Source organism: Capricornis sumatraensis, chromosome 10 (assembly GCF_032405125.1).
Source record: "Capricornis sumatraensis isolate serow.1 chromosome 10, serow.2, whole genome shotgun sequence".
In the NCBI taxonomy this organism is placed as follows: Eukaryota; Metazoa; Chordata; class Mammalia; order Artiodactyla; family Bovidae; genus Capricornis; species Capricornis sumatraensis.
In genome coordinates, this window is record NC_091078.1 from 2,042,324 (window position 1) to 2,049,139 (window position 6,816).

Sequence of the window (6,816 nt, forward strand, 5' to 3'; positions counted from 1 at the left end):
CCTGAGCAGGTACCAGAATCCCCTGGAAAGCTTGATAAAGTGCAAAGTCCTGGGCCCTACCACCAGCAGTGTTTGATTCACTCACTGGGTTTGGGATTTGTATTTCTAACAAGGTCTTAGCCGGGCTTTGCTCTGTTCGCTAAACAGGCTTCTGGTCCAGAGACCACACTGGCCTGGATGATTCCATTCCTGGCCTTTGGTGCCACTGTCTGGCTGCTCTTGAGAATGACATGTTCTCCCTCCTACGGTATCAACCTTCTTGGACAACTGTTTCAACAAAAGCTGGGGATGTGCTGACCTCTGTCAGTTTCTCCCGGGCAGCACTGTGTGTCTCCAGTGATAGCTGTAAAACATCGCCTTAGACCTCTTGGGGCACTAAGCACAGCACACACAGCGCACATTTGGGGCAGAAAGAGACTAAAGATTTCCCCCAATTTATCTATTAAGGGATATAGCAAGAGTATGCAAGCAGGATTTTTTTAATTTAATTTAATTTAATTTTTTTTTAGAAAGGATAATGGATTATTTTTTTTTATTTTTTTAATTTTTATTTATTTATTTATTTTTTAAAATTTTAAAATCTTTAATTCTTTTTTTTTCTTTTTTTTTTATTAAATTTTAAAATCTTTAATTCTTACATGTGTTCCCAAACATGAAACCCCCTCCCACCTCCCTCCCCATAACATCTCAGTGGGTGATCCCCATGCACCAGCCCCAAGCATGCTGTATCCTGCGTCAGACATAGACTGGCGATTCAATTCTTACATGATAGTATACATGATAGAATGCCATTCTCCCATAAAATCTTTAATTCTTACATGTGTTCCCAAACATGAACCCCCCTCCCCTCCCTCCCCATAACATCTCAGTGGGTCATCCCCATGCACCAACCCCAAGCAAGCTGTGTCCTGCGTCAGACATGGACTGGCGATTCAATTCTTACAAGATAGTATACATGATAGAATGCCATTCTCCAAAATCATCCCACCCTCTCCCTCTCCCTCTGAGTCCAAAAGTCCGTTATACACAGCTGTGTCTTTTTTCCTGTCTTGCATACAGGGTCGTCATTGCCATCTTTCTAAATTCCATATATATGTGTTAGTATACTGTATTGGTGTTTTTCTTTCTGGCTTACTTCACTCTGTATAATCGGCTCCAGTTTCATCCATCTCATCAGAACTGATTCAAATGAATTCTTTTTAACGGCTGAGTAATACTCCATTGTGTATATGTACCACAGCTTTCTTATCCATTCAGCTGCTGATGGACATCTAGGTTGTTTCCATGTCCTGGCTATTATAAACAGTGCTGCAATGAACATTGGGGTACATGTGTGCAAGCAGGATTTCGAAACTGACTTATGCATGCTTTACCATATATAATTCATTCAAAGTAGTCCATAAATAAAACAAGCAGAATGTTTAAAGAAAGAGGACTTCATTCTATGTGGAATATAAAAAAAAATGATACAAATGAAACATTTATAAAACGGAAATGGCCCTACAGACATAGGAAACAGATTTATGGTGAGCAAAGGAGAAAGCGGAGGATATAATTGAGGGTTAGGGATTAACATATGCACACTACTACATATAAAATAGATGACCAGTAAGGACTTACTGTTCATCACAGGGAAAGAGAAAGGGAAAATGTTAGTCACTCAGTCTTGTCCAACTCTGTGTAACCCCGTGGACTGTAGCCCACCAGGCTCCTCTCTGTCCATGGGATTTTCCAGGCAGGAATACTGGAGTGGGTTGCCATTCCCTTCTCCAGGGGATCTTCCAACCCAGGAATAGAACCCGGGTCGCCTACATTTTAGACAGATTCGTTACTGTCTGAGCCACCAGGGAAGCCCCAAACCAACTATAATTTTTTAAAAAAGTGGCTTTCAAACATCTACTTGAGACAGGAGTAGATGTCCACCTTTCTCAGAGCAGATCCCTAGACCATTTTTCTTTTGGAAGACACATGGAGGGCTGGCATGCGTTGCTGAAGAACAAGGGGACGGTCCATCTGTCCCCAGGAGAAGAAAATTAACTTCCCAGCTGTGTTCAGCACTATGAGACACATATAAGGCATTTCCCTGGGATCTCTTACAGCAAGGAGCGTCATTATTTTATTTGCATCAGGGACATGCTGACATCCAATGTCGGGCTATTCAGTGATTGAAATTTGACCTTGGTTTGCCTAATTTTTAATCCCTCCAAGCTCTCTGATTTCTGGCAGTGGGCACATCATTTTCTGCAGGTATTTCAGACTGGGGATGAAGGGCAAGGTCCTGAACTACATTAAACAAAGTAGAACAGGTTTGGTTTGGGGGTTGGTTGTTGTTGTTGTTGGTTGTGTCTTATTGTACTGAAGAGCTTTTTGGAAACTTTCATGAGCTTATCCAGTGATTTCCAAACTATATGCTTAAGTGTAAAAGACTTGTTTCATAGCCTGGAATATCTTGGTGAATGTTCCATGTGTCCTTGAGAAAAATGAGACCTTTCCATGGAGCCTTCTACGGTGTCAAACAGGTCACGCTGGTTGCCATATTGCTATTTTCCGTGTACTTGTTTTATCAACTGTGGAGAGAGGAGTGTTGAGATTTCTGAGTATAATGTAGATTTGTCTGTTTTTCATTATAGTTCTATCAGGTTTACTTCATGTATTTTTAAGTTCCCTTATGAAGGGTCATAAATGTTTGAGTGTTATGTCCTCCTGAGAGACTGACCCTTTATCTTTATGAAATGACGTTCTTCATCCCTGATAGTACTTTTGGTTCTGAAATCTTCTTTATCTGATGTTGATGTAGACACTGCAGCTTTTTTTTTTTCTTTTTTGACTACTGTTAGGATAGCGTATGCTTTTTTTTCCACCCTAATGTTTAACCTCTTCCTGTCTTTATATTTAAAGTGCATTTCTTTCAGGCAGCATGTAGGTTTGGAATTGCTTTTTAAATCCAGTCTGACAATCTCTGAGTTTAATTGGGTGTTTAAACCATGTACATTTAATATGATTTTGATATGATTAAGATAAAATGTATCCTCCTATTTGTTTTCTGTGTATCCTGTCTGTTCTTTGTTCCCTTTTAACTCTTTTCATGCTTTCTTTGGATTTAATATTTTCTAATATTCAATTTTCTCTTCTGTTGACCTATTAACTCTTGGTTTTGTTATTTTAGCAGTTGCTCTAGGGTTTATAGTATATATGTTTAACTTAGTCTACTTTGAAGTGATATTAAACTTTTTCGTATACAGAGGTGGGTTTCTACTGGGGGCAATATTGTCCTTCGGAAGACAGCATGATCTAGAGACTAGGGCCCTCTAATGGATAGAAGACAGGGATGCTGCTAAAAGTCCTACAGCGCACAGAATAGTCCCTCACAATGAAAAACTATGCAGTCCAAAAGATTGACCGTGGTCGAGAAACACTACCATACAGTGTAAGAACCTGATAATAGTCTATTTTCTCCCCAATCTGTATTCTACTGCTGCCACTTTTTGCCTTTATATATGTTATAAAATTTATGACATATTGCCATCATTTTTGTTTAAACCATTATCTCTTTAAATTTTCATTTCTATTCATTTTTATTGGATGTAGTTGTTTCACAAAGTTGCGTTGTTTCTGCTGTACAACAAGGTGAGCCAGCTCCATGTATCCTCTGTCCCCTCCCTCCCGCCCCGCCTCCCGCCCCCAGGTCATCACAGAGCACCGAGCGGAGCTCCCTGCGCTACAGCAGCTTCCCAGAGCTGTGTCCATTCTACACGTGGTCACGCATCCGTGCCAATGCAGCTCCCTGCGTTCGTCTCCGGCGCCTTAACCCCTGTGCCCGCAGGTCCGCTCTCCTAGTCAGCTTAAACACTTAGGAAACCTCCTACACACGTCTCCATATAGTGACCACTTCTGCTATTCTTTGCAGAGACTCGGATTTCTATCTGGTGTTATCTTACTTCTGCATGAAGGATGTCCTCTGACATTTCTTGTATTGCTGATCTGCTCGTGATAAATTCTCTCGGCTTTCATGTCGGAAAGAGTCTTTACTTCACTTTTACTTTTGAAAGGTGTTTTTCGTGCGGTATAGACACCTGGATAGGTGTTTCCCCGCCTTCACTTTAAGCCTGTGCCTCCACTGTGCTCCTGACCACACTGTCTCCAAGGAGAAATCCACAGGCGTCTTCATCTTTGTTTCTCTGGATGAAACCTGTCCCTTTCCTCTGACTGCTTTGAAGATCTTCTCTTAATCACTGGTTTTGAGCAGTTTGATTATGATATGCTGATTTCTTCATAAGTCACTGATGCTCTTTTCATTTTAAAAAGTTCATTTTTCTCAGTGTTTCATTTCATATAATTTTATTGCAATGTTTACAAATTCATTAATCTTTTTAAATTAATTAATTTTTTTTCGGAGGCTAATTACTTTACAATATTGTATTGGTTTGGCCATACATTGACATGGATCCACCACAGGTGTACACGTGTTCCCCATCCTGAACCCCCCCCACACCTCCCTCTCCATCCCATCCCTCTGGGTCATCCCAGTGCACCAGCCCCGAGCACCCTGTATCCTGCATCGAACCTGGACTGGCCATTCACTTCACATGTGATATTATACATGTTTCAATGCCATTATCTCAAACCATCCCACCCTCGCCCTCTCCTGCAGAGTCCCAAAGACTGTTCTATATATCTGTGTCTCTTTTGCTGTCTCGCATATGGAGTTATCATTACCATCTTTCTAAATTCCATATATATGCATTAATATACTGTATTGGTGTTTTTCTTTCTGGCTTACTTCACTCTGTATAATAGAGTCCAGTTTCATCCACCTCACTAGAACTGATTCAAATGTATTCAATAGCTGAGTAATATTCCATTGTATATATGTACCACAGCTTTCTTATCCATTCGTCTGCTGATGGACATCTAGCTTGCTTCCATGTCCTGGCTATTATAAACAGTGCTGCAATGAACATTGGGGTACACGTGTCTCTTTCAATTCTGGTTTCCTCGGTGTGTATGTCCAGCAGTGGGATTGCTGGGTCATAAGGCAGTTCTATTTCCAGTTTTTTAAGGAATCTCCACACTGCTCTCCATAGTGGCTGTACTAGTTTGCATTCCCACCAACAGTGTAAGAGGGTTCCCTTTTCTCCACACCCTCTCCAGCATTTATTGCTTGCAGATTTTAGGATTGCAGCCATTCTGACTGGTGTGAAGTGGTACCTCATTGTGGTTTTGATTTGCATTTCTCTGATAATGAGTGATGTTGAGCATCTTTTCATGTGTTTGTGAGCCATCCGTATGTCTTCTTTGGAGAAATGTAAAAATACGGAATGCTTCACGAATTTGCATGTCATCCTTGCGCAGGGGCCATGCTAACCTCTGTATCGTTCCAGTTTTAGTATGCGTGCTGCCGAAGCGAGCACAGATTCATTAATCTTTTATACCGTGTCTGTTCCTCCATTGATCCCATCCAGGGTGTATTTCAATTTACACATTATGGTTTTCACCTCAGGAATTTAACTTGGGTCTTTTTTTTTAATAACTTTTTTTCTTATTTTTTAATTAATTAACTTTTGGCTGCACTGGGCCTTTGTTGCTGCACGTGGGCTTTCTCTAGGTGTGGCTGCTCCCTGGTTACCGTGAGCCGGCTTCTCTCTGTGGCGGCTTCTCTTGCTGTGAGCCCCGGCTTGAGCGCCTGTGGGCTTCACGAGCTGTGATGCCCGGGCTTAGTTGCTCCATAGCTTGTGGAATCCTCTTCGACCAGGGATTGAACCTGTGTCCCCTGCGTGGTGGGCAAATCCTTATCCCCTGGACCACCAGGGCAGTCCTAAGAATACCTTTCTCATCCTCATCAGGGACCGTGTCCTCCTGCCCCTTTGTGAGACGTGTGATCAGTCGCGTCTGACTCTTACAGCTGCATGGACGGCAGCCGGCCAGGCTCCTCTGCCCAGGGAGGTCTCCAGGCGAGAACACTGGAGTGGGATGCCATTTCCTACTGCAGGGGATCTTCCCAACCCACGGATAGGACCCACATCTTTTGCGTCTCCTGGATTCGTGGGCAGACTCCACACTAGCACCATCTGGGAAGCCTCTGGCTGTTTGCTACTGCTGCTGCTGAGTCGCTTCAGTCGTGTCTGACTCTGTGTGACCCCATAGACGGCAGCCCACCAGCCTCCCCCGTCCCTGGGGCTCCCCACGCAAGAACACTGGAGTGGGGCCTGGCTCTCTGAATGCCTGATACTCTCTGACCAGATGTCACACTTGTTAGGTACTGAATAATTTTTTAATTATAAATCTTCTTGAGCTTTGTTCTAGGATGAAGTTAATTTACTTGGAGACACTTTTATCCTTTAAGTTTTGATTTATGATTCTTTTGGTGAGTCTGGAGCAGTGCCCAGTCTTGGGTTAATTATTCTGCTTTATTGAGGCAAGATTTTCCTAAGTATTTCTGTTGTGAATTATGAGGTATTCCAGTCAGCCTGGTGGGAGCAGGCATTATTCCAACCACTGTGTGAGCCCTGGGTATGGTCCCCCTGATAGTCTTGGACGGCTCCTTTCCCAGACTCAGGCTATTTCCTTACACGAAGGTGCTGGGCAATACTCTGCTAAGTGCCCAGGAGGGACGCACTGCAAGTCACCCTCGTTCTCTTTTCTCTGGTACTCTCTTCTCGGAACTCTGTCTCGGTTGCCCCCAGACTCTCAGCTCCATGTTCTCAAATCGGAAAGGCTTCTGGTTCTGTTTGGGTTCTCTGTGTACTGAGGGCTGAAAAACTCCAGGTGGCAAGCCAAGGCAATAATAGGGCTTATCTCAATTTCTTTTTCTCTTTC

At 42.8% G+C, this 6,816-nt stretch overlaps 1 non-coding gene across 1 annotated transcript; it reads right to left on the bottom strand.

Annotated features, from left to right (window-relative positions):
* Positions 1-5,307: 5,307 nt before the first annotated feature.
* Positions 5,308-5,411, bottom strand: LOC138088050 (U6 spliceosomal RNA). Its single transcript, XR_011145643.1, has one exon. It is a non-coding gene; the product is annotated as a U6 spliceosomal RNA (small nuclear RNA).
* Between the last annotated feature and the right edge of the window lie 1,405 nt (positions 5,412-6,816).